This window comes from Balaenoptera acutorostrata, chromosome 15 (assembly GCF_949987535.1).
Source record: "Balaenoptera acutorostrata chromosome 15, mBalAcu1.1, whole genome shotgun sequence".
In the NCBI taxonomy this organism is placed as follows: Eukaryota; Metazoa; Chordata; class Mammalia; order Artiodactyla; family Balaenopteridae; genus Balaenoptera; species Balaenoptera acutorostrata.
In genome coordinates this window covers 71,448,843-71,475,442 of record NC_080078.1, presented here as the reverse complement: position 1 = coordinate 71,475,442, position 26,600 = coordinate 71,448,843, and the positions used below count along the sequence as shown (strand labels likewise).

Genomic DNA, 26,600 nt, shown 5'->3' with positions numbered 1-26,600 from the left:
TGATGGAAGAACTGATAAGCCAAACGGAGGACTGCAAAGCAACTCAGAGCTTAACAATGACAGGAAGCCACTACCACACCTAGGCTGGAGGGACAAAGAAGGCACAACTACTGCTGAGGATGCCGCCCGTGGCAGAGCTGGGAATAAACCCCCTGGGTTCTCCTTTCCTCCTGCTCTCCAGTCTTCTACCAGTGCCTGCCATGCTCAACCCAACTGTCACCCAACTGACAGAGGAGGCTGGGAAAGAAGCCTACGGGGTCAGCCCTGCTGTGACAGAGCAATGCAGGGAGAAGACAAGGAAGGGATCTGAGAGCAGAAAGACCTTGTATAGCACATGCTTTGTTATTTCAGTGACTTTTGTGAGAGTATGATTTCATTTTCAAGCTAAATGAATTTAGCATTTAAATAGCACTTAATAAGTGTATGTCAAGGTTCAAAATGCATGCCTTATTTTCATTCCTTCTTAAGGTCAGATATTATCACACCAAGCAAAATAGAAAAGTGTTCTCTACTGGCAACAGCTCTGTCTCTTGACCATGGTCTCAACATAATTAACAAACCTGTTCCTTTCTTTACTGTTCTCTTTGACTCATACTTTTGTAGAGTGAAGGGATGCAGTAATCCCCACCACCATGACCAAGAGCAGTTTTGGGAGCAGAAGTAGTGCCCCAGTATCCCCACGCCTCCAGACCCTGGAGAAGCCAAAACACAGGGCAGTTACTATTTGGCAACTTAGGAACACAAATTACTCAATTCCTCCCCTACCCTCCTGCCTTCTCCTGGCTTATTTCCCAGCTGCCAACTACAAGACAGGCTGGCCTCACACGAGAGCACAGAGAAATGGGAGTGACGTGATCAGAGCACAGTGACAAAACAGGGTTCTGTTTCTTACATAAGGAGTTGTTAAAATGTGTATAAACAAACATTTTGTTAGGTGATTTGTTTTAATTTCATTTTGCAATTTTAACTCTAAAAGTAATGCAAGTGTGTGATTTGAGCACTCAGTTTTATCAGTCTGTGTTGTATTAAATCGAGGCTCCAGCATTCTGTCCTAGCTTACATAATTCTGAGAAAGAGGTTCTGGTGCAGTGCTTAGGCTCCGTCTCCCAAAAAAATCAGGGCTGGCTATCCTCCTGCAGTTGTAACAGAATGGTGAGCCTGGGAACGAGAGAGGGAAGAGAAGACATCAGGACCCGGCACAGAATAAGCCCTCGGTGTTTATTTAAACATTTATTACATAAATCTTTAATGGCGGAGTCAAGGGCAGAGACAGCACTGGAGTCTGGGCTGTGGAACTTCCCAGGGTCTCAGTATCCTGGGCTCATGTGTCCCAGCTGCCACAAACCCTAGCACTGCTCTCCAAACGAACTGCTACATCTCCAACTGTAGTCTATCTGGGTGTAGGTGTGCTTTCCCAGGGACCTCTCTTGTAATAAACTTCCCAAGGAAAGTTGCCACCTGGATGTCTCATAGACACCTAAAACAATGTTCTGACACGTGAATTTGTTCATCTCTACCCCAGTCTTTCATATCTTAGGTAATGGTACCCTGGCCATTCCTTTATCTAAGTCAGAAACCAGGGTATCATCCTGGATACCTTATTCCCCCTACCAGCATCATTACACCCCTACCAACATCTAATTTATTCTGTCTCCCAAACATGGCATGAATCTGGCCACTTCTCTCCATCACTATAGTTCAGAACACCTGTTATTTAATATTTGGACTCCGTGTCACCTTTTAACTGATGATCTGGCTACATTTTTCATAGAGTGGTCATTTATTCATTCATTCATTTCACAATTGTGAAATGAATCGAGCTCCTACTGTGTGTTAGGTGCTGGTGACACAGTGGAAAGCAAAACAAAGTCCTTGTCCTCATGGAACTAACATCCTTACAGGAGTCAGTTGTCTTTCCTAAAGCACAAACATCATCATGTCTGTCCCCAACTTATAATATATCAATGGCATCCCATTGCCATCAGCATAAAATCCAAACTCTCTACTATATTCTTCCTCTCTAGCTCATCTCATCCCACTATCCCCTTTGCTTATCTTCCCAGTCATATGGAAACAATTCCAGTGACTTATAAATTTATTTACTTATTTTTGGCTGTGTTGGGTCTTCGTTGCTGCACGCAGGCTTTCTCAAGTTGTGGCGAGCGGGACCTACTACTCTTCATTGCAGTGCACAGGCTTCTCATTGCTGTGGCTTCTCTTGTTGTGGAGCACGGGCTCCAGGCGTGTGGGCTTCAGTAGTTGTGGCACGCAGGCTCAGCAGTTGTGGCGCACGGGCTTAGTTGCTCCACAGCATGTGGGATCTTCCCAGACCAGGGTTCGAACCCGTGTCCCCTGCATTGGCAGATGGATTCTTAACAATGCACCACCAGGGAAGTCCCTCAGTTTCAGTGGCTTAAATGCACCAAGCCTTTGCATATCTTGGAAGATCCCTCCCCTCATCACTTTGCCTTGCTAATTGCTGCTCACCCTTCAGGTCTTGGCTTAGAGCTCTCTTGTCCAGGATTGCCAACTGTGTTAAGTCATGTTGGGGATAATGGAATTTGGAGGAGGCGCAGGATTCTCTGAGACCTGAAACCCATCCTGTCCCAACCACTTCTGCTCATTCCTTCTCCCCAAGTCTTTGAAAGAAATATGTGCCTAGAGAACAAGGCCAGATAAATGTACACTTTTGTGTGCATTTTTCTGAGGTTCTGGCCTCTTGCACCAGATTGAACAATGTGGATTATTTTGACCTGGGCTGGAGGGAGACCTAACTGACCTGAGAAAAGGACATTCACCATTTGAGCACCTGAGTACCCATTGTATTTGGAGGAGGCCAGAGCCCAGCACGTTGGAGGTGTTTGTCTAGTGGCAGCAGCACTGGTGGAAATGACCTAACAGGACTGCACCTGCAATAGAATCTTAGCTGGCTTTTCTGAGGCCAGTTTTCCAGCCCTTTCGTCAGTTCTATGAGCTACTTGATATTCTTCCAATGAGTCACTGTCTCTATTTAGGACCACTATGTCCACAGAAATAATAAACAAGTAGGAATAGAAAAGTTTTATTTGAGCCAAACTGAAGACTATAGCCCGGGAGACACAGACTCAAGAATTGCTTGAACTGTGTTCCTCCAGACTCCAAAATGGAAGTGGCTTATACAGTATAGGCAAAAATTGAAAAATTACATACAGTTGTTTGTCAAGAATTAGGATTGTAGCTGGCAAGAAGTAAGGATGCTTATTAAGCAAGGATTGGTTGGGAGTCAAAATGGTTACACAGTTACAAGGGGGAGACTTTGAGACCAGAAGTTGGAGCTGGCAGCTGCTAGTAGACATTGTTTTGAGAATGGCTGGTGGTGTCCTTGAGTTTGATACAGTTCAGAAAACTCAAGTTCTCAGTGATGCAGGAAACGTGTCTGAGACCACATCCACAATGGCCACCCAGCTCCATTTTGGATGCCTGAACCAGAGCCACTCCATTTTTATTTTTAAATGCATTCTTTAATGGTTAAAGCAGATGTACAATGCATATTTGACAGGACATAGGACAGGCTGTTCTAGTTAGCGTAAAGTTCAAGCCAAATCATGTATAAACCAGAATGACTTCCCCGTACTTCAGTATGTGAAAACTTCTTCCATCAACTGGATGTGGTTTCTATTGTTGGAAACCAGACAACCTGAATGGTACAATATCCTTTCTGTCTTATCCCCAACATGGGGCCAATCCCCAGTCCACACTCCAGTGGTACGAAATGTCAACCCCAAGGATGATATATTCATCCTTGAGCAGGATAGTTCCACAGCAGGTCTTGACCTACCCACCCACCCCAGGCTTTCACTGATGGGTTGGAAACACAGATCTTAAATGGGAACAAATCCAGGCCACTTATCTTCTCAGCCACATGGGAGGACCAGAGGTAGTATTTCAAAAAAGAGCTAATTGTAAAGGAGGGAGATTCACCCTTGGCCCTGTGGCCCAGTTAGTATCCTGGCCTGTGGCCCATGCATATTGGCATGCCTCCTGCTTGGAGGCAAAGCCAGGGAGAGAGGAGCTGGACCTCTCCCTGGAGTCCAGTAGTTGTGGATGAATAGAAAATGTTTGTTGTTTTTCCAGACATTCCGTTGTTCCCTGATAAATGGGCACCATTGCTCCCTGCCTTTGTCACTTCACCATGCTCATGATTTATCGCCTTTCTATCTCTACTTCCATCTCCTGGCTTCTCCCTCTGGTGGGTGTATTGATTTCTTTTACCCCTACCAACTATTTGCTCTCACTGGGTCATAGCTTCTCGCCAGGCTCCTTCTGCCAACCCCACAGCCTCTTCTGCCTGGTGACTTTCCTGCCTCACTGCTTCTGCAGGCCACTCTGCTACGTAAGTTGATCCCATAGATCCAAACTTCCCAAAAGATAGTGTGATTAGTCTGTGATCACTACTCATCCAGAGAGTCCTGCACAAGGCCTATGGTTTATGGCCACTTTGCTCAGAAAGGCTAAAGAAGTGTCAAACACACAGAGCAAATGGATTCCATTCTAGTCCAGCATTTCAGACTCAACGTGTATCAACGTAAGCCTGTCATTTTCACTTCCAGGTCTGTTCCTTCTCCTGTGCTCCTGAGCACAGTGAACATTCTGCTGTAGAGATCTGGTCTTCAAAATGAAGTTCTCTCCTATACCTTACCTCTCCAGCTTCATCTCTCTTTGCTCCCTCTGTATCACAACCATCTGAACTTCTCAACACGTAATTCTTAAAATGAAATCAGCTCTCCCCACCCTCTAGCCAGTGCTCTCTCCTTTCAACCACACTCCACACAAGGGGGCTTTGTTTGGACTTCTGTCTCAACTTGTATTTCCTTTTCTCTATGAGAGCCCAGTCTGGAGTGCTTGAACATCTTCATCTGCTGGACCATGAACCCTCCAAGGCAGAAATGATGATTTATTAATCTTTGGGGCTGGTCCAGAGTGGATATTAGTATCTAAAGACCAACTCAGCAATGACCCTCAAAGATCCTTCACCTAGAGTTCAGGATACATCACCCCCTCCATCCCCTGGTCCAGCAGCTCATCTTGAAGAGGTGTGTAAAAATGAGGGTCCTGGAGACAGCTGAGTAGGGTCCCATGGTCCTTCCCCTGTGCCAGAGACTGCTCAGGTGTGAATGGGTCTGCAGGCTAAGTCCTGAGAGCAAGTCTCTCCATAGAGTGGCAATAGCTGAGAGGACAACACAGTGACAATCTAGGTGGTCCTTTTCCTGGCCTGCCTGGGGCTTTGGGACTGCCTGCCTGCTCTAAGTGCCTCTCTGTGGAATGAGCTAATTTCCTCTCGCTCTGTTGATTTCGCTTGTGATGTTGCTGGGCTCAGGAGTGACTCAGCTGATTTGCCTTCTGACATGCTTGAAGTGGTGTAGGAGGGGGGCAGAATGGTAGGGGATCAAGTTGCAACCAAAGTTTGAGTCTTATGGTCATGAGGAGACCTCTTCTCACGCCCATAAGACCATGGAGAGGGCCAGAAGGGTTAGGGCCTGGTCCTGAATTTACCCCGGGAGTATGGCAGGAGCTGGGGAAACTCTGCCAGCTCAGGAAGGATTTAAAAAGTTGCAGGGTACACACGAAAGCCCAGGCTCTAGGACTCTCCCAGCAAGCAGCCAGAATTAGTGGCGGGAGTTCAGCTGGCAGGTGATACAAAGCAAGAGGTACATCAGGCCCTCATATCAACATTGAGACAGGAACCAGTCTTCGTGAAAGTTGGGGAAGGAAGCAAATTACTCAAAGAAACAAATTAGAGTGAGATCTAAAACAGAAACCAGCCCGGTGAGTCTGAGCACACGCTGGGTGGGGAGGAGAGACCTTAGGCTCAGAAGGACCATCATCCATTCATCACTCTGTGCTGGGCGCTGGAGGCGCTGAGGTGACTGAAGCCCCGGAGAAAATCCCTGTTTGAGCTGGGTGGCGAACCCAGACACAGTAAAACTCAGTCAAGGCTATGGCAGAAGTCAGCACAGGGGCTGCGGAGCATAGAGAATGAGGCTCTGCCTCTGCTTTTTCGGAAAGAGGGTCTAGAGGCCCTTCCTAATGGAGGGGGGCTCTGGGAGTCCTTTATAGTGGAGGGGAAGGACTGAGGGTCCTTCACAGTAGAGGCAAGTTGGTAATTGAAGGATGTATAAGCATTTACTAGGTGGAAGAGAGAAGCCTGTGTACTGGCATGGAGGTACGTTACAGCAAAGCCTGCTTGGGGCACTGCAGGTAATCAGATGGAACTGATGCATTGGGTGCATATGAAAATGTAGCAGCAAATGTAGCAGATGTGGATGGGAGGCAGAAGAAAGGGCTGTACTCCTGGTTATGATTTTAGTGGTCCTGACCCCCTTGCCCTTGCATCTGACCCGATCAAATTACAACTCTTCCTCTTAAGGAGAGAAGATGAGTGATAGCTTACTCCTCTTTAGTATGAGTTCCTTTTTTCTTTTAAGTGTAGGCATCTGACTTGGCCTGACCTCAGGGTGAGGAGGGGAAATTGCAACTCAGTGGGTACTCAGGTGTCCAGGACTCAACCCCAAACTCACAAGGTGCTGGAACAAGGACGGTATGATTAATGTTAGCCTACCCATTACTTCTGCCCAGTTGGTGTTGGTTCAGGAATGAGCTGGGGCTGACCCTGCATATGGGTTCCCAGATGTTACAGCAGGGTAGAGATTACGTGATGGTCAGGAGAGCTGGGAGCCTTCTGGGAGGGCACTTGCATGACTGAGAGGGAAGAGCACAGCTTTCACTTCAGAGTTCAGGTAGTCCTTGCTAGCTGTGTGTCCTTGAGCAAGTTACCCAGTCTCTGAGCCACGGGGTCCTCAGCTGTGAAATGGAGATTAGAGCACCTGTTTCCTAGGATTGTTTTGAGGATAAATGAGATAATTTATGTGAAAGAATCTGACACACAGTGGATATTTGGTTAAAGGGGATTCTCTTCTGCTTCTCCCCCATGACTTTATTCAATGTGTATAAAGGGTTAATAGCTGAATACATAGCTTTTTAAATCAATAAGAGAAATAATACCTCAATAGAAAAATAGGCAAAAGATAGAAGCAATTAGTAGAAGAATACATTTTAATGGCTATTAATCATATATAAATATAATACCAGATACATACAAATATACAGCCATATATATTGATATATATATATTTCATTAACAAAAAAGGTAAGTTATAACAATAATAAGATATCAGCTTGACAAAGTTTATAAAGCATTTAATCATAAGCACAGTGTGATTCCTTTCACAATTTATAAAGCATTAGTACTCTTTTTCTGTGAACTACCTATTTGTATCTTTTGCCAATTTTTGTGATGGAGCGTTGCTCTTTTCTTATTGGTTCATAAAAGCTCTTTATATAGATTAGATTTTAACCTTTAGATGGCCATATGTGTTACAAATATTTTTCCAGTTTATCATTTGTCTTTTGCCTTCATTTCTGGTATTTTGGTCGTACAGAAGTTTGAATTTTTTTATGCAGTCCAAATCACCAGTGAATGTTTTCCTTTTTGGCTTGGCAAAGAGGATAAAGTTTCACAGTACACAGCAGAGGAAAGGCTATCCCTAACGTGAGATTGCTGGCTCGGGGTAGCATGGACTGAGACTACTTATATAGATCTTCCTAGTCTCACTCCTAGTCTCTGACTCTAAGTTTCTTACGATCAAGTCTTCTTATGAAGACTTGGCTTCCCACATAGGTGTGAGCACAGGGAGAAAATGCTCTGATCACACAGACCTGAGTATGCTAGTCCTCTCAAAAGCTGTGTTTCTCATTGAAAATTAATTGACTATGATCTGGTTTATAGGTCTAAAGAGTTTGGTAACTGTGAGTCTGCCCTAGAGATGAAGCTGTCCTCAGTACTGACAAAATCAGGTTTCTGAGCTGTTAAGTCTGAGAATCAGGGTCTGAGTTGAGTTAATTCATCCAGACCTTTTTGAGACAGGTCAGTCTTACCACCTTTTCTTGGAGATAATGCCCAACATTTCCAGTGCTATGCAAGTACCTTTCTCAATAATAGGTGATGAGAGAGAATGTGCCAGAAACCCCATAACTAATAATAATTAATAATCACACTTACCCCCTAAATAGGCACTTTTTAGGTGCCTGGCACTGTTTTTAGCACGTTTAATGTACTAGTTAATAACCACAACATTTCTATGATGTCAACAATATTAGTTTCTAATTTACAGATGAAGGAAATGGGGCCCAGAGAAATGGAGTAAGTAACTTGACCAAAGTTACTAAGTCAGAAAGTGGTGCTGTCAGTATTTGAACCCTGAACCATCTGTTTTCCTCTGTGCTTATGTTGGTAATAGTTAATTATGACCCTGTCTTGAATTCTCCCTTTAGCTTCGAGATCTTCACCATAATTATTCCACTATTCCAAAAATAAGCTGATAACCTCTTTCTCACTAATTTCTTAATTTCCTTGTGAATTTTCAAATCTCCAGCACTAAATCATGCACGTGGGCACCTTGTGGGTAACTCACAGGTACCATCTGCCAAATCTTTCTTCCCAGAAAATGTGGACTTCCATTCTTCCACTAGCTTCATGGCTGCTGTGTGAAGTGAAATTTAAAATACAAAGAGTTCCTTGTGCATTGTCTCTGAGCCAGAAGAAGCGGCAATAGGCTGACATATTCCATACGAGATCTTAGGCCTCAAGGAATATGTCTTTCCCTTACCGTTTTCCAAAGTATTTCTTTAGCTCTTTATTTTCTGAATGTGAATATAGAACTTTATTTACCAGCTTCAGATGGTTTTAATAATGCTCAAATAACTAAAATTGACCAGTCTATAATTGAATTAAGTTATTTGAAAAATATAAAAATACTTTGCAATTTTGTTTTATGTAGTGCTGTTTTTATGAAGGCTAGAAAACGTTCTGTAGACAGAAAACTGGGAAATAGAAAAGGAGAGAACATTGTGCCGCAGGAAGAAACAAGAGAGAAAAACTTTGGGAAAAGAAGGAAAATTAATAATTGATTATCACTTACTGTTGCCAGTCACTGTGCTAGATACTTCATTTATATCATCTTGTTTAACCTCTGCAACCATCCTGGGACGTAGATTTATTGCATCCATTTCGTGGATTAGGAAACAGGCTCAGAAAGGTTAAGTAAATTGCCCAGTTCATACAGCGAGGTAATTTGAGGGCAGTTCTCTTAGACCCTCAGTGCCCTGGACACAGGAAGGAAGAAAATATCACAAAATTCAAGCTGAAGCCTAGCAGAGACCTGAAAAGATCAAAGTGATACTAACTGGAGATGAAGAAAAGAAGGATGATCAGAGTGACCGAAGAGGTTCTACTAGTCACTAGGAAGAGGTGTGGCCTCTGAATCTGCCGGCTTGGAGCAGGGCAGGGGCAGGTGGTTGGAGCTGGTGCTGATGGAGGTCAGGATGGAAGATGGCTAGAGGGCCTCAGCAAGTCAGAGAGGCTGTTGTTTCCAGGACAGCTGAGTGAGGAGGACCTGAGTTAAGGCAAAGACATGGTTGGCCCAGTGCAGAGACAAGGGCCCTGGTCCTCTCTAGCGCAGAAGAAGACTTGAACTCAGTGCATGGCTCCTCCCTTTTGGAGGGTTAGATTCTTTGTCAAAATCTTCCATCAGGAAAGCCAGACTTAGCCACCATGTTATCAATAATGCTCCAGCAACCCATCAAGATCTTTTCTGATGATATGAGTAGGAATGCCACAGGAAGGTTTCAATCCATTCAAAAAGGTACTTACCAAAAAACCCCACATTTTTTTTTTTTTTCTATGTGCCAGGCATGACTTAAGAGATGGGGATAAAATGGCATGCCCAAATACTTTGATCCTTGCCCTTTGCAACTACAGTTTAGTGGAGGAGACAGATACTAATCACATGATCATACAAATAAATGTAAAATTGAAATTTTAAAAGTGCTCCAAAGGAAAGGTATGCAATACTGTGAGAGCATAATAAATAAGGCATCCTTGAGAAAGCAATGCTTGTGCTATGATGCAGGGAACGAGTAGAAGTTAATTATTTGAAGGAATAATATTACATTCCAAACGGAGAAACCATCAAGTGCAAAAGTCTTTTTTATTTATTTTATTTTTTTCTCTTTCTTTTTTTTTTTAACATCTTTATTGGAGTATAATTGCTTTACAATGGTGTGTTAGTTTCTGCTTTATAACAAAGTGAATCAGTTATACATATACATATATCCCCATATCTCTTCCCTCTTGCATCTCCCTCCCTCCCACCCTCCCTAAGTCTTTTGTTTTAAATTGTCATTCTGGAGGATGGAGGCTTAGTGCAAGTTCAGGACTTTGTACATATTTAACAGTCCATCTGGATTTCTCCTTTCCTAACTGGAAACTTCCCTAATGGACAAAAAGTCCACATTTCAGGTCAAAGATAGTGCTTTTGTCTTTAAGCATAAGATGGTTTTTATTTATTCATGCATACATACATACATGCAAGTACCTATCCATCCAATCAGATCTCCAACCAAGTGTCTATTCATTTATCTATTCATTCATTACCCATTCATATATCCATTTAATCATCCATCATACCAATCATCAATCCATGTGTCATCTACCCATTCACCAGACAACCATCCATCTATCCAGGCATCTGTACACCAACTCACATTCTATCTCACCATTTGTTTATATATCCATTATCTGTCCACCCGCCTACCTATTCATCCATTCGTTTACCCATGTGTCCATCAATTCATTTATCCATTGATGTATCCATATATTCATTTACCCCTCTGTGATGTAATAAATATGTTTGGTCTCTACCCCTGGCTCCTGACACAGAGTTCCTAAATCCCTTGGAATTTCCTGGGTGATAGAAAAATGTTTTGTTCTCATAAGGCAACTCTTGGTGGCTCCTGTATAGCTTCAGAATGGGGCTGGTCACCAGGAAGATCAAGCCATGATTAGAAGTTTTGAACTTTCAGCCCACCCTTTCATCCTCTGGGGAGGGGAGAGGGACTGGAGATTGAGTTAATCACGCCTACAGTGATGAAATTTCCATAAAAATCCCAGCTATGGGGTTCAGAGAGGTTCCAGGTTGGTGAATGTATCCACATAGTGGGAGGGTAGAACACCCCAAACTCCACCTGGACAGAAAATCCTGTGCTTAGGACCCTTCCAGACCTTGCCCTATATATCTCTTCATCTGCCTGTTCATTTGTATCTTTTACAATATTCTTTATAATAAACTGGTAAACATAACTAAAGCATTTCCCTGAGTTCTGTGATCCATTAATAGCCAATTATCAAACCTGAGGAGAGAGTCATGGGCAACCCTGATTTGTAGCCCAGTTGGATAGCAGTGTGAGTAACCTGGGAACACTCTACTTGTGACTGGCATTCAAAGTGGGGGGAGCAGTCTTGTGGGGAAGAGCCCTTAACCTGTGGGGGTCTGTGCTAACTCCAGGTAGTTAGTATCAGAATTGACTAATGCGAGGGAAAAACCCACACATTTGGTGTCAGAAGTGTTATGAATGGAGAAACAAGTTTTCTTTTACCCACCCCTCCAACCAACCAATAATTTATTCATGTATGCATTCACCCATCCTTCCATCCATCCATTCGTCCACCCAACTATCAGTGTATTCATCCATTTATCATTCATCCATTTAATCATCCAAGTATTCATCCATTTTCCATCCACTTATTGACTCATTGATACATTCATCCATTTCTATTGCTTCTGTGACAAATTAGCACATACTTAGTGACTTAAAACAACACAGATTTATTATCTTACAGTTCTAGAGTTCAGCAGTCCAAAATGGGTCTTAAGAGGTTAAAATTAAAATGTGGGTAGAGCAGCAGTACTTCTGGAGGTCCTAGGGGAGAATCTGTTTCCTTGCCTTTTCCATCTTCTAGGGCCCACCTGCATTCCTGATCTTATGTCTCCTTCCTTGAACTTTAAAACCAGCAGCCTACCATCTTTAAATCTCTAAGTCTGTCCCTTCTGCCTTCCTCTTATAAGGGTACTTGTGATTACATTGGGCCAACCCAGATAATCCAGGATAATCTCCCCATCTCAAGGTCAGTTGATTAGTAAGCTTATTTCCCCTTTGCCATGTAATCAAAAATATTCACAAATTTCAGGGATTAAGACATCTTTGAGAGCCATTATTCTACCATACCATCCATCCATTTATGCATTCATTCATCCATCTGTTCATTAGTCCATCTTTGTGTTCATCCATCAATCCATCAGTTTGGTCATCCATTCACTCATCTAGTATCTATGTACCCACGTACGTATGTATGTATGTATGTATCTATCTATCTATCTATTCATCCATCCATTGTCCACTTATTTATCCATTCATCCAACTAATCATTCACTTGCCCACCACCCATTCATCTGTCATATAAGCCATCCATCCTAATTTCATTATTTCCATTTATCCATTCAATCATCCATTCCTCCACCAATCATTCATGCATCATTTTTTCTTCTTCACTTTATTGTGCTTTGCTTTACTGTGCTTCACAGATATTTCATTATTTTTCATGCATCGTTTTAGCTATCCAACTGTCCATCTAATCATTCTTGAGCTACCCTTATCTACCTTGTCTCTTTTAATTAACTAAACAATACCCTTCCAAGACCACACACACACACACACACACACACACACATCACCATTTGGACCTACTTACCAAAACAGATCATCCTACCTGGATCTTTGCCATTTGTTTTCAACCACCTATTTTTCTGATCCTAACTCCAAATGACTTGGAGCTCCTGGCTCCTAATCCTGACTCCATTTTGCCTGTGGTACTTTGTACTTGCTCGATGTCAATGGGTCTTCCAGGAATTTTACTTAGTTTACAGAGCTCTGCCTGTGTTGACCCTGATCTGCCCTTGCCCTTGTTAACGCCCAGAAGGAGTAAGGAGAATAAGCAAACTTGCAATATGTGAGTATTTGTGCAGGGAAGGTATTGGATCAGAGCTGTGTCTCAATGTTTTCTCTGCTATACCCCCTGTGACCCCAATGAGGAGGTTTGTGTTTTCTGTTGTTTTTTTTTTAACATCTTTATTGGAGTATAATTGCTTTACAATGGTGTGTTAGTTTCTGCTTTATAACAAAGTGAATCAGTTATACATATACATATGTTCCCATATCTCCTCCCTCTTGCGTCTCCCTCCCATCCTCCCTATCCCACCCTTCTAGGTGGTCACAAAGCACCAAGCTGATCTCCCTGTGCTATGTGGCTGCTTCCCACTAGCTATCTATTTTACATTTGGTAATGTATATAAGTCCATGCCACTCTCTCACTTTGTCCCAGCTTACCTTTCCCCCTCCCCATTTCCTCAAGTCCATTCTCTACATCTGTGTCTTTATTCCTGTCCTGCCCCTAGGTTCTTTAGAACCTTTTTTTTTTTTCAGATTCCATATATATGTGTTAGCATACGGTATTTGTTTTTCTCTTTCTGACTTACTTCACTCTGTATGACAGACCCTAGGTCCATCCATCTCACTAAAAATAACTCAATTTTGTTTCTTTTTATGGCTGAGTAATATTCCATTGTATATATGTGCCACTTCTTCTTTATCCATTCATCTGTCGATGGACACTTAGGTTTCTTCCGTGTCCTGGCCATTGTAAATAGAGCTGCAATGAACATTGTGGTACATGACTCTTTTTGAATTATGGTTTTCTCAGGGTATATGCCCAGTAGTGGGATTGCTGGGTCATATGGTAGTTCTATTTTTCATTTTTTAAGGAACCTCCATACTGTTCTGCATAGTGGCTGTATCAATTTACATTCCCACCAACAGTGCAAGAGGGTTCCCTTTTCTCCACACGCTCTCCAGCATTTATTGTTTGTAGATTTTTTGATGATGGCCATTCTGACCGGTGTGAGGTGATATCTCATTGTAGTTTTGATTTGCATTTCTCTAATGATTAGTGATGTTGAGCATCCTTTCATGTGTTTCTTGGCAATCTGTATATCTTCTTTGGAGAAATGTCTATTTAGGTCTTCTGCCCATTTTTGGATTGGGTTGTTTGTTTTTTTTGATATTGAGCTGCATGAGCTGCTTGTAAATTTTGGAGATTAATCCTTTGTCTGTTGCTTCGTTTGCAAATATTTTCTCCCATTCTGAAGGTTGTCTTTTCGTCTCCTTTATGTTTTCCTTTGCTGTGCAAAAGCTTTTAAGTTTCATTAAGTCCCATTTGCTATTTTTGTTTTTATTTCCATTTCCAATGAGGAGATTTGTATGAAACCTATACTTCTCACCATCTAGGTTGATTTTTTCTCCCAGGGAAGTAAGACAAATAGTACTGAAAATATTTATGGTGTGATGGTCATAAAACCATTTTGAAAATTACAAAAAATCTCAAAAATTGCCATTATATAAGGAAAAACTAATAAAATATGGCTAACTTTATTTTTAACAAGTTTTGTTCCTCTCCCAGACTTTTGCCCAACAAATACTAGTAATAAGTTAAGAAAGCATATACTACTGAAGCAAAAGCATTAATAGTGGCAATAACTATAAAATGACCACTCCCTCACCAACACCATCATGATTTATAGTTGTCAGAACTGGTAATGATCTCTCACCACAGGCTGAGCCATAGACAAGGTACACCATGGCTATGTGACATTGCCAGTGCTCAGCTAAATGCCACCCCCTGCTCTGTTGCTCAGGAGAGCACATCAGAATACAAATGAATAGGAGTGACATTATTATAAGAATATCTGCTCCCATTTATTTATTTTTTTAAAAGGTAAATAATTTAGACTGTGCTCCTTTGTATATGATCAGTGACAAATTACCATATACTTCATAACTGGCCATGTCGAGACCTAACACTGAGAACCATGGCTAACTGACTGCTAGATTCCTGTATGGTTTTAAGGTCAAGAATCCATCACGGGCACATGTTTAAATTGGAATGAATTGTCTGAGCAAGTCTCGGTAGCCCAGCTCTTCTCCTGCAAATGCCATTCACTTGTTGGGTAAGCAGAGGGCAGAAGTGCTGGTACTTCATGGAGCTCAACACTGGCCAGTCCTTTGAGGGCATTGTTTACACTTCTTCAAAACCATTCAAGAAAACTTTAATGAAAAGTGTGCTGTTATCCAAAAGAATATTTCAGAAATGCATGAAGAGGGACAGTGCCCTGGCAATTCTCTATGGCCGATCAGTAGTCTGGTCTGGGAAGATGTCACACCTTAGCAGTTGGAAGATTCTACGGCCCTGAGTCAAAAGATTTTGGAAGCACTGACATTTCAACAATGTGAGGACACTGGTTTATGAATATGGCCTCTGGTCATCACGAAGACACATGCAAATTATACATAATGGGTTTATACTCTGATGTCTCATGTATAAAATACTACACCTGAAATCCTCAATAATAATTCTTGGGTTTATGCCAAAGCTCTTTTACATGCTGCATCTCATTTGACCCTGACGGCACCCTGATAAGTTGCCTAGACAGGGCATTATCCCCATTTTACAGGTGAAATAACTACATCATTGTGGTCACTGTCAAAGTTAATGTCTGGAGATGGCAAATAGGTTTCACACTGCAAGCCCTTCCTAGTTGGCCCTACCCCATATAGGTGGGGACAGTATAAGGGTTTGAATCCCAGCATGTGGAGATCATTGAGGGCCATCTTGGAGGATGGCTACCACACTTTTCCCTGGCAAAAAACATGGAAACTAATTAATTAATTAAAAAGAAACTCTAGTGCTTTATTCCTAGAGTGAAAACAGCATTGCCTTTTTTTTTTTTAATAGTCAATTTGCAGATAGTCACGTCTCTAAATTGGTCAGTAATGTTGATGGCAGAATTGTGTACATAAGGAAAAGGATTCCACAGCAACTTGAGGCTTGGTAAAAAGCTTCAGCTTAAGCAAGTTTTTATGGCTAAAATGGTCTGTGGCTGCAGGAAAGTACACTTCTGAGTGAGAATGAAGGATTTATGGAGCCATTTCAGGGTAGGGTGACCAGTGTTTTCAAAAAATCCTGTCCAAGAACGTTTGAGGTGTGACTTTCCATAAATCACAGTTACCGAAAGTGAGCACAGTCATTTATACATATAAACTCAGATTTTAAAAAAATCAAAATAGTAGTTGTGCCGTACATGGGTGAGACAGCTCTACAGCACTTTAAGAGTTAAATCAGCCCAATTAATACACAAGGGATGGAGGTCATATATCAGCAGAAGGCACTTGAAAAGACAGAAGGTCCCTCAGGCCAAAGGCAAGAAGGACAGAGATGGACTTGGGGCGAATCAATGGAATTAATATGTTTCAAAAAAAAGCCAGTCAGCAGAAGGGGGAAGGTCTACACAGAACTTGGGAAAATAGGGGCCAGAGGAAAGGATGTAATTAACAATTTGTTCAGCAGTTACCATGTGCTAAGTAGTTTGTACGAATAATTTAATCCACACAACAACCCTATTATCGAAATCAAAAAACTCTAAGTTAAGTGACTTTCCTAAGGTCACCAGTGGTAGAGCTGGAATTGGAACCAGATCTCTTTGTCTCCAAAGCCTGTGGGCTTAACGATTCTTATCCAGTTTTGTCCTGGGGAAAGTGCTTTTGGCAGGCCAGGGCACTGCCACTGGCTATACATATTTTTTTTATTTCTTCTTTGGGAGTTACCTCCACACACCATGGGTTACTGGCATTTTCTCAGTGGCAAATTCACAGGCACACGATTTCGAGCTGTAAGGGGGAATAGAGCTGATACTGCCCACTCTCCTCCTGTTACAGATGATATCTGTGAGTTCATTTTTTATTTTTATTTTTAAAAATATTTATACATTTATTTATTTGTCTGCACCGGGTCTTAGTTGAGGCACGTGGGATCTTCGTTGCAGGATCTTTTAGTTGCGGCATGTGGGATCTAGTTCCCTGACCAGGGATCGAACCCAGGCCCCCTGCATTGGGAGCACGGCATCTTAACCACTGGACCACCAGGGAAGTCCCTCTGTGAGTTTATTTTTGCAAACTGCCATGAACCCCTCTCCACCAGCTCTTGGGGAATAAGGTCCACGATGTAGCAGGGGAATTCCATTTTTGGCAATTGGTGAGAGTGACTCTAAAGGGATGCAGTTGATTTTCTTATGTGGTTTGTTGGATTCGTCACGGTCTAATCAGAAAACAAAACATTCTGAGAGGTTAAAACACGAGGACTTTATCTGAGGACAAAGAGGTCTGGGACCAGCATGCTTATAAATTGGCTCAGAATTGTTTGCAAGGGCAGCATTATTGGAAATAAGTGTATGGCCTCATAAGATACTACTTTGAAGGACAAAATTCATTGGGGTGATCACCCTGGTATACTTCAGATCTCAGCTAATGGACAGCTTTCCTTGACCTCCTTGATCAAGGCAGATCCTTCCAGCACAGGCTCTCATGGCACCAAGTGACCTTCCTTTATGGCACTTACCACTGCTGTTATGTTTTACATTTGCTTGCACGATTATTTGACTAAACGTCTGTCTTCTTCACAGATTGCAAGCTCCAGGAAGGCTGAGTTTGTGCTGCATTTTATTCACCGTTGTATCCCCAGCACCCAGTACAGTGCTTGTCAGTTGCAGGTAATCAGTGAATGTCCTTTCAATGTATGTGTTCGATGGTAAGCATCGATCTCCTTAGGTATCCACCCAAGATAAATGAAAACGTATGTCCACACAAAGACTTGCACGTAAATGTTCATAGCACCGTTATTCATAATAGCCCCAAAGTGGAAACAATCCAAATGTCCATTAGTTGGGGAGGGGATAAGTATTGTAAAAGACGGCATATCCATACAATGGAGGACTCTGCAGCGATAATAAGGAATAAACAGATAATATATTCTACAACGTGGATGAACCGCAAAGATATTACGTTAAGTGAAATAAGCCAGACACAAATGACTGCATATTGCACTGTTCTGTAAGTATGAAATTTCTAGAAAAGGCAAAACTATAGAGAAGAAAGCAGATCAATGATTGCCTGGGCCTGGGAGTGGGAGTGGGCAGTGACTGCAAACAGGAAGAAGGGAACTCCTGGGGGTGGTGGAAATTTTCTAAAACTGGATTGTGGTAAAGGTTGCCCCACTGTATAAATTTACTAAAAATCATTAAACTGTACACTTGCAGTAGGTGTGGGGTACTGTATGCAAATTATCTTCAATAAAGCTGTTAAAAATGTTTAAAAAATCAGTCTCCTTACTTAGTCATTTTATCCCAACTTATGTTCTGGGAATACTATTTCTGTGGGACATTGTGCCAGAGACTGCTAAGTGAGTCTCTCAACTCTTTAGTGACAGAATCTCAATTTTTTTCATTGAATTATAGTTGATTTACAGTATTGTGCTAGTTTCAGGTGCACAGCAAAGTGATTCAGATACATATATATATATATATATATATATATATATATATATATATATATACTTTTTTCAGATTCTTTTCCATTATAGGTTATTACAAAATATTGAATATAGTTCCCTGTGCTATACAGTAGGTCCTTGCTGTTTATCTATTTTATAGATAGTAGTGTGTATCTGTTAGTCCTGTACTCCTAATTTATCCCTCCCCCTGCTTCCCCCTTTGGTAACCATAAGTTTGTTTTCTACGTCTGTGAGTCTGTTTCTATTTCGTAAATAAGTTCATTTGTATTATTTTTTAGATTACACATATAAGTAATATATAATATTTGTCTTTGTCTGACTGACTTCACTTAGCATGATTATCTCTAGGTCCATCCATGTTGTTACAAATGACAATATTTCATTCTTTTTTATGACTGAGTAATGTTCCATCATATATATATATATATATATATATATATATATAGCACAACTTCTTTATCCATTCATCTGTTGATGGAAACTTAAGAACCTCAATTTTTAAAAATATTTATTTATTTATTTATTTGGCTGTGCCGGATCTTAGTTGCAGCATGCAAGATTTAGTTCCCTGACCAGGGATCGAACCTGGGCACTCTGCATTGGGAGTGCAGAGTCTTAACCATTGGACCACCAGGGAAGTCCCAAGAACCTCAGTTTTTAACTTGACACATAGCCAAGTAAAATTTTTTTAAAATACCATATTTCCCAGCCTCCTCTGTAGCTTGGTGTGGCCATGTGACTGAGTTCTGGCCAATGAGATGTGAGCAGAAGTGATGTGTAGTATTTCCAGGAAGGCTGTTTAAGGAACATGACTCACTTTTTCCTATTTGTCTTTCTTTTTTTCCATCCAAAAAAATAGGGACTGGTGTTCCAGCAGCCACTTTGGACCATGAAGTGACCTTGGGAATGAAAGTCAATGATGGTGGAGCAAAAATACTGAAGCCTTGGGCTTCCCTGGTGGCGCAGTGGTTGAGAATCTGCCTGCCAATGCAGGGGACATGGGTTCGAGCCCTGGTCTGGGAAGATCCCACATGCCACGGAGCAACTAAGCCCGTGAGCCACAGCTACTGAGCCTGCACGTCTGGAGCCTGTGCTCCGCAACAAGAGAGGCCGTGATAGTGAGAGGCCCGCGCACCACGATGAAGAGTGGCCCCCGCTTGCTGCAACTAGAGAAAGCCCTCGCACAGAAACGAAGACCCAACACAGCCAAAAAATAATAATAATAATAATACTGAAGCCTGGGTTGCTGACGATACCACAGAGCTCCATGCCTCCCTTGCACTACCTGCTTCCCAGATTTCTTTTATGCAAGACAAAAATAAACTTCAATGTTACTAATGCCCTTTGTCCTTTTGTGTGTGTGTGTGTGTGTGTGTGTGTGTGTGCTATGTAGGCAAATCTAATCCTAATACTAGTTTAAATAGGTATTAAATGAAAAAGGCCAAATAATTTTGAGAAATATTATGTTAAAGTTTAACAGATTTCATTAATGCAGAACTTCTCAGAGTTTTTAATGAAAAATGGGAGCTTCCAAGAGGGTCTCAAGTATGCACAATGTCCAAACCAACCTGACCCCAAAACTCTTTTTAGTGGAGCATCTCATGAGAAGAATGATTTAAAGCAAAGGGAAATGTTTCTTTAAAAAAATCCACATTTTGGCCTCTTCCTTTCTAATCCATCCTTCTTCTAGGCTGCTAGAGAGATCTTTCTAAAACATAAACTTGATGGTATCACATCCCTGTTTAAAATCCTTGAATGATTCTTGTAGGAAAAAGTTCAGACTCCTTCATGTAATGAATAAGACCTTTTTTGATCTGGCCCCTGTATTCTCTCTAGCCTCACCCTAGCCATCTTACTCTCAAATCATGAGCCATTTGTACTGCTGAGAACTGCATATGTTCACCCATCTCTCTGCCTCTGCAGCACATGCTGTGTCTCCTGAGTGGAACACTTTCCACCTGCCACCTTACCTGGCATTCTACCTTTGATGGTTTAGACCAGGCTCAGGTATCAGCTCATTCATATCCATTCATACTTTGAGCAATTCCTACTATGTAGCCAGACATTGTACTAGTACTTGAGTTACAAAGCCAAATAAATAGTCCTTGCCCTGGAGGGACAAAGAATCAAATGAATGTAGATAAGAACTGCATTAGTCAGAGTGTACTAATGGCTATAACAAACAACCTTCACATTTCAGTGACTTGACATTTTGACAGTTTATTTCTCCCTCATAGCACAGTCCAGTGCAGGGAAGCACACGGGTTCTGCTCCGTGCAGTCAGTAGGTGACGCAGACTCATGCCATTGCCATTTTCTGGGGCCTCTTGATTCCTCCACTGGATAGTTTTTTTTTTTTTTTTTTTTTTTTAAACTTGACAGAGACATTGTGAAATCTTTTTTTTTAATTAATTAATTTATTTTATTTATGGCTGTGTTGGGTCTTCGTTTCTGTGTGAGGGCTTTCTCTAGTTGTGGCAAGCGAGGGCCACTCTTCATCGCGGTGCGCGGGCCTCTCACTGTCGCGGCCTCTCTTGTTGCGGAGCACAGGCTCCAGACGCGCAGGCTCAGTAATTGTGGCTCACGGGCCCAGTTGCTCCGCGGCATGTGGGAATCTTCCCAGACCAGGGCTCGAACCCGTGTCCCCTGCATCGGCAGGCAGATTCTCAACCACTGCGCCACCAGGGAAGCCCCCTCCACTGGATAGTTTTGCATCTAGCCAGCAGATGAGGATAGGAGAAAGTCTGGAGGATCACATAGGAAGTTTTAGGGGATGCTTAGAAATGGGATATATTTGTGTCACTTCTGTCCAGATTCCGTTAGAGCTCAGTCACAAGGACCTGATTACTGAGAAATGTAGTTTTGCTATGAGCCTAGGAGGAAAATGAAATAGGCGGGGGAAAGTAGCCTTTCCTCTGCCAGAGAGATATATTTATTTATTTATTTATATTTATTTTTGGCTGTGTTGGGTCTTCGGTTCGTGCGAGGGCTTTCTCCAGTTGCGGCAAGCGGGGGCCACTCTTCATCGCGGTGCGGGGACCGCCCTTCATCGCGGTGCGCGGGCCTTTCTCTATCGCGGCCCCTCCCGTCGCGGGGCACAGGCTCCAGACGCGCAGGCTCAGCAATTGTGGCTCACAGGCCCAGCTGCTCCGTGGCATGTGGGATCCTCCCAGACCAGGGCTCGAGCCCGTGTCCCCTGCATTGGCAGGCAGATTCTCAACCACTGCGCCACCAGGGAAGCCCTGCCAGAGAGATATATAAACAAGAACAATATAGAAGCTCACAGTCTAACGGAGGAAACAGACAAGTGAACAGAGGCAGGAAGGCAAGAGAGAACATGGTCAGGCAGGATGCAACTCGTGTTTTTAGAGTTGCTGTCACAAAGTTCCAGAACTGTTGGCAGCCCTCTCGTGGCTCCCCTTCAGAGCGCCTAAGGATTGCTCTTCTGGGGACCTTTGTAAACATGGATGTACTATGTGGTACAGAAAGTCATGCATCACCGATGTCACCCCCACGTCAGAACTTCAGGGCCTCTTAGTGTCAGCCATCTCTGTCCCAGCCGCTGCTGTGGCATCCAGCTGTGCATGGGCTCCAGTTCCACAAAGCTGCGTCCTGATAATCCTTTGCCCCATGTTCCTGCTGCACACTCCTTAACACTGAGTTTTGGGACACCACAGAACCCCACTTGGCACCTATGCGTGAAAAACTGGAATGAGTAAGAATTCACTCAAGATGAGCTGGTGGATAAAGTTCCTTCCCTTCCCTCTCCCACAGGCTGTACTGAGACTCATTTCATGTGGCTTCTCAGAGGATAATCCCTTGGGTGGGAGCAATCAGCCACACTTAGCGGAGGCCACATGAATAATCATCCTGGTAATGGCTCTTCCCTCTTCCCTACTTTACTCATTTAAAAAAATTTTTTTTATTTATTTATTTGGCTGTGCCAGGTCTTAGTTGTGGCATGTGGGATCTTCGTTGCCACGTATGAGATCTTCGTTGTGGCATGGGGCTCTTTTTAGTTGCGGCATGTGGGATCTAGTTCCCTGACCAGAGATCAAACCCGGGCCCCTGCATTGGGAGCACAGAGTCTTACCCACTGGACTGGCAGAAGGAGAAAGTCCCCTACTTACTCCTTTTGCCTCTCACTCCTGCCCTACAGAATCAGCCTCTGCATTCTGGAGAACCCAGGCTAAGACGTCCCCATGGATGGGTACAGCTAAAAGACACTTAGCTGTCTCTGTTTCCCCTCCAGACCCTGGATACTGTGGAAGTGTTTCAAGGGTCAGATTCCACTAACCTTGGTCGGTTCTACAGACTTGACTCTTTGAAGGTCAAGCCTGCTGCCTCTCCTGAGTATAGCTACCAAATCTTTCCTTTGCTTGTACCTGTACCATTCATTTGTGAATCAATCATGCATTCCTATTGATTTCTTGTTTAGTGATATAACATTTGTGTCTTTGCGTGTGTTTAAGTTCTTATGTGCTACTGACTTTTCTCAAGTTTAAGAACAGGAATTACTGACAAATCTACCTCCCTCCCCCCTCCCCCTCCCACACCTCACAACACTATCCTTGTTTTTATGCTTTGGCATACACACTCTCCTCCCTCTGCCTGGAGTCCCATTCCTCCCCCACCTCATTTGTGCTATGTCATCTTTTGTGGGCACAGGATTTGATTGTGTGAAAGGAGGGCCACTTGACTCCCAGGTTGGACTCACCAAGTCTGCCTCTGATATAACTCTGCTCCCAGCCCCTTTCCAGAAGCTAAAGTTCACAAACCCAAGTCCCATGAGCAGTTTTAGATCCTTGATCCTGGTGTCAGACTGAAGAGGCTGTAGCTACCAGCTGTCTGGTCCTGTTTCAGCCCCTGCAGCCGCTGGTTCAGGAGGGCAAGTCCGCTATCCCCGTGAGTCAGCGGGGACAAGCAGCTCTCTGCACACTCACTCCCAGCAGCTTGGCAGGACTGGAGCTCTTCAGGATCCATGTGTCAAACTCCGCCTTGTCCTCAGCTAGACTATAAGCTCCCTGAGGTCAGAGATGTCATCTGCCTTGTTTAATGTCTAGAACAATACCTGGAACATAGGTGGTGCTTAATAAATATTTGTGTAAGGAAGGAAGAAAGAGGAGGGAGGAGGGGAGGGCCGTGATACATCTTGGCCAGTCTTGAGTCAAATGAAAGAAATGTGCACAGGTGAGGTAGACAGGTGGCGGGGGGCGGGGGCTGCTATCTTTGTATTTTCAAACTGGAGAAATCTCTGGTGTCTGAGGAGAAGTGAAGAAGTGGTCCTCAGAAGAGAGTTAGGGCCATGGGATGAAAATCATAGGAATGCTGGGGTTTCAAAGACACTAAAAATATCCTCTCTCTGGGGGTGCAGTAAGGCTCTGCTAAATCATTACAGCTACCTCTGACAAAGTCAAACCATGTTCATCTTAAAAGTATCAGACAAACAGCTCTTGGAATCATCAGGACTCAGATCATTCCTACTTTAATTAAGGTAAAATGAGCCTCCACAGTCAGAAGCCAACCTTTTTTTTTTTTTTTTGTGGGTGTTAAGGAAACACCTGTGAGGGGGCAAGCAGGGGGTAAGGTGGTGAGGTGACTGCCACATCTGGGAGGGGGGCAGTAATGGATGCCATACAGAGTATTAAGCCAGACAGGCCCAACTCCCCATTCCTCTCTGCCTGCATCTATTTTCTTTATAACATTTATCACTACCTCTCCCCTTGTATTTGTTTATTGTCTTTCTTTCCCCTTAGCAGGTCCATTCCACGAGAGCAAGGTCTTTGTCTTATTGACCGCTGTATCTCCTGTCTTAGATCAATGCCTGGCATTTAGTGGGCATTCAAAAATTAGCTACTAACGAACGAATTAAAGAATATTAAACAATTAGTTGAATCACTGCCATATGCTGGGCCTTGTCCTTGAGGATGCTACAAGGATGGTGAGGGAGACAGGCCTGAACATAAACACACCATAGCTCGACACCTGATTTTACGGAGGTATATCCAAGGCGCCGCAAGACCCCCGGGGCTGAAAACTCCCCGGGTGTGCGGGGGGGTCCTTGGGAAGAAGCCCGTGTGCCAGGAGTGCCCGGGAGCCAGGAGGAGCGGCAGGGATGCGGCTGGAGACAGAGCTCGGGGCTCCTTGGCTCTTCGCCTGGCTTCTTGGCATCTTCTTTTCCTCACCAACGGGACCTCGGCCCCAGCGGAATCTCTCTGTCGCGGCACCCCAGTCACAACCTCTCCCAGCCCCGGAGACGTCAGCCCAGGATTTTCCATATGGCTAGCCCGCTACCTAAGAGACCTCCACCTGCTGGCTGAACCCCCGCCCCGCCCCCGCGCGCGCGCTCCAGGTCCCCGCCCCCTGCCCGCGGTCTGCGGCTGCAGGACCCCGCCCCGCCCCCTCGGCCCGCAGGACCCCGGCCCCGCCCCGCCCCCGTGGCCCCGCCGCTCTGTCCCGGGGGGCGGGGCCGCACGCAGCGGCGTCTCCAAGGCGGGGGGCGCGAGGCAGGGGGCGGGGCGGCCCCGGCGCCGGCCAATCAGCGCCGCTATCACATCCATGCAAATACGAGCACAATGGAGCGAGCCCATCACTCGCCCCTGCAAGCAAGCTTGAAATGGGTTTCTGTCTGAGCGGCAGCCAGGCTGACCAATGACTCTGTGTTTTGGGCCGGCGAAGCCCAATGGCATGGCAGGGAAGGCGGGCCCGAGCCGGGTTAGGGTGTCCTTGCAGGGTGTCTGAGCTAAACTTCACCAAATAATAGCTGTTTGTATTTTGGCTGCTGCAGGAGCCATTTTAGGTAAGTTCTTCTCTTAACTTTTTATTTTCCTCCCCGGCCTCGGCGGGTCGGTCTTGTCCGCTGGTCCCCGGCCCCGCACCGCCGGCCGGGCTGCGGTGCCCCTATGAATGAAGCCAGGATGAGGGGATGCGGCGGTGCCGAGGCCCGGCCGGGCCGGGGTCCGAGTGGGGCTGGCGGCGGGCGGCCTGGCGGAGGGCAGGCGGCGGCCTGAGGCCTGAGGCAAGGGGCCGGCCTCCGCCGCGCTCCGCTCCGCCTCGCGCTCAGGCCGGGCGGCTGTCCTTGGGAGTGCGCCGCTGCGGGCCGCGCGGAGGGTTGGGGGTCCGGGCAGCCCCCGGCCCCGGGCCAGGCGTGCGGGGGCGGGGCGTGCGGAGGGCTCCCCCTTCCCTCCCGCCTCCCCGGGGCCCGGCCGAGGAGAGACCCCCGGCCGCGCAGCGGCGGGGCGGGGGTGACCGCTATTCCCGCCGCCGCCCCCGCGGAGAAGTTGCACTATTGGCGTCCTGCGTCTCTTTGCAGGGGTGGAGGAGGGTGGGCTGGTGCCAGGCTGCTGCTCCGGGAGGGGGCGGGGGCCCCGGCGCGTCCTCCGAGCGCGCACCCCCTCCGCCCCCTTCTTACGCACTAGCGCGCACTCGCCCCGAGAATTGGAACCCTGGAGATGTCCAGCAACCCCGCAGCCAAGTTTTGTGCATTATTAGATTGCATGTTTGAGCCTTAAAAAACAAAAACAAAAAACGGAATCTGTCCCCTTCAGGGTATTTATTTCCTTCGCTGTTGAGAAGTAACGGAGTCTGTTCCCAAATTTCCAGAGACATGCCTGTCAGATGTGCAGAGGGTTGGCAGCTACTTGGTTTTTAAAAAGACGCTGTTAGGAAATCCCCTCACTAGTGAGATAATTGAAATTTGAGTTTGTTTGCAGCTTGTTTTGTTTGATCCAATTAAAAATGCATAAGCAGACTCGTATTTGTGTACCTAAAGTGTTCCTAGTTCCAGTTATGATTGATGTGACTGTGGTTTCGGTAGTGTGTGATCTAATAAGGCAGTATAATTCAATTTTGAACCTGTAGGCCCGTGATCTCCAAATTAGGGTTTATGGACCATTAGTCCGGCCAAGGTTTCTAGTGAATCCTTGGCATCTCCAGGCATCTTTGGGACTGTGTGTGCACCTTATTCTCCACACTGCTCATTTCTGGTGTAGCAGATCCATGAACGGAGAAAATACCCATTTAAAATTTTTTACAGTTTTTAGAGTGTCTGCAGTATTGCCTGAGATTCGACTATTGTTTCTCAAATGGCTTATAGGAATACCATCCCGGTAGGCTCCAAATTTCGACGTACTTTAAGGGGATATGCTTGTGACCCCTGGAAGAGTCCAGACAAGGGCCACTCTGCTGTGTTCCCAGGGCTAATTATGAGG

General features: G+C 44.4%; 1 protein-coding gene, 1 long non-coding RNA gene and 1 other non-coding gene across 6 annotated transcripts in view; 2 read left to right on the top strand and 1 right to left on the bottom strand.

Moving 5' to 3' along the window:
* Positions 1 to 19,627, top strand: part of LOC130704943 (uncharacterized) — a 57,869-nt gene extending 38,242 nt beyond the window's left edge. The window contains exons 3-4 of the long non-coding RNA XR_009005501.1: positions 17,505 to 17,591; positions 19,251 to 19,627. This is a non-coding gene — a long non-coding RNA (uncharacterized LOC130704943). The remainder of the gene's footprint in view (positions 1 to 17,504; positions 17,592 to 19,250) is intronic.
* TRNAG-CCC (transfer RNA glycine (anticodon CCC)) lies at positions 18,956 to 19,028 on the bottom strand. The gene has a single exon. It is a non-coding gene; the product is annotated as a tRNA-Gly (tRNA).
* Positions 19,628 to 25,068: 5,441 nt separating the features above from the next.
* The window catches only part of CHD6 (chromodomain helicase DNA binding protein 6), a 211,379-nt gene continuing 209,847 nt past the window's right edge, over positions 25,069 to 26,600 (top strand). For 2 of the 4 annotated variants that reach the window (XM_057528676.1, XM_057528679.1), the window contains exon 1: positions 25,069 to 25,189. The gene's annotated coding sequence lies outside the window, so the exon portion shown is untranslated. The remainder of the gene's footprint in view (positions 25,190 to 26,600) is intronic. The other 2 variants (XM_057528677.1, XM_057528678.1) reach the window with 2 other exon arrangements.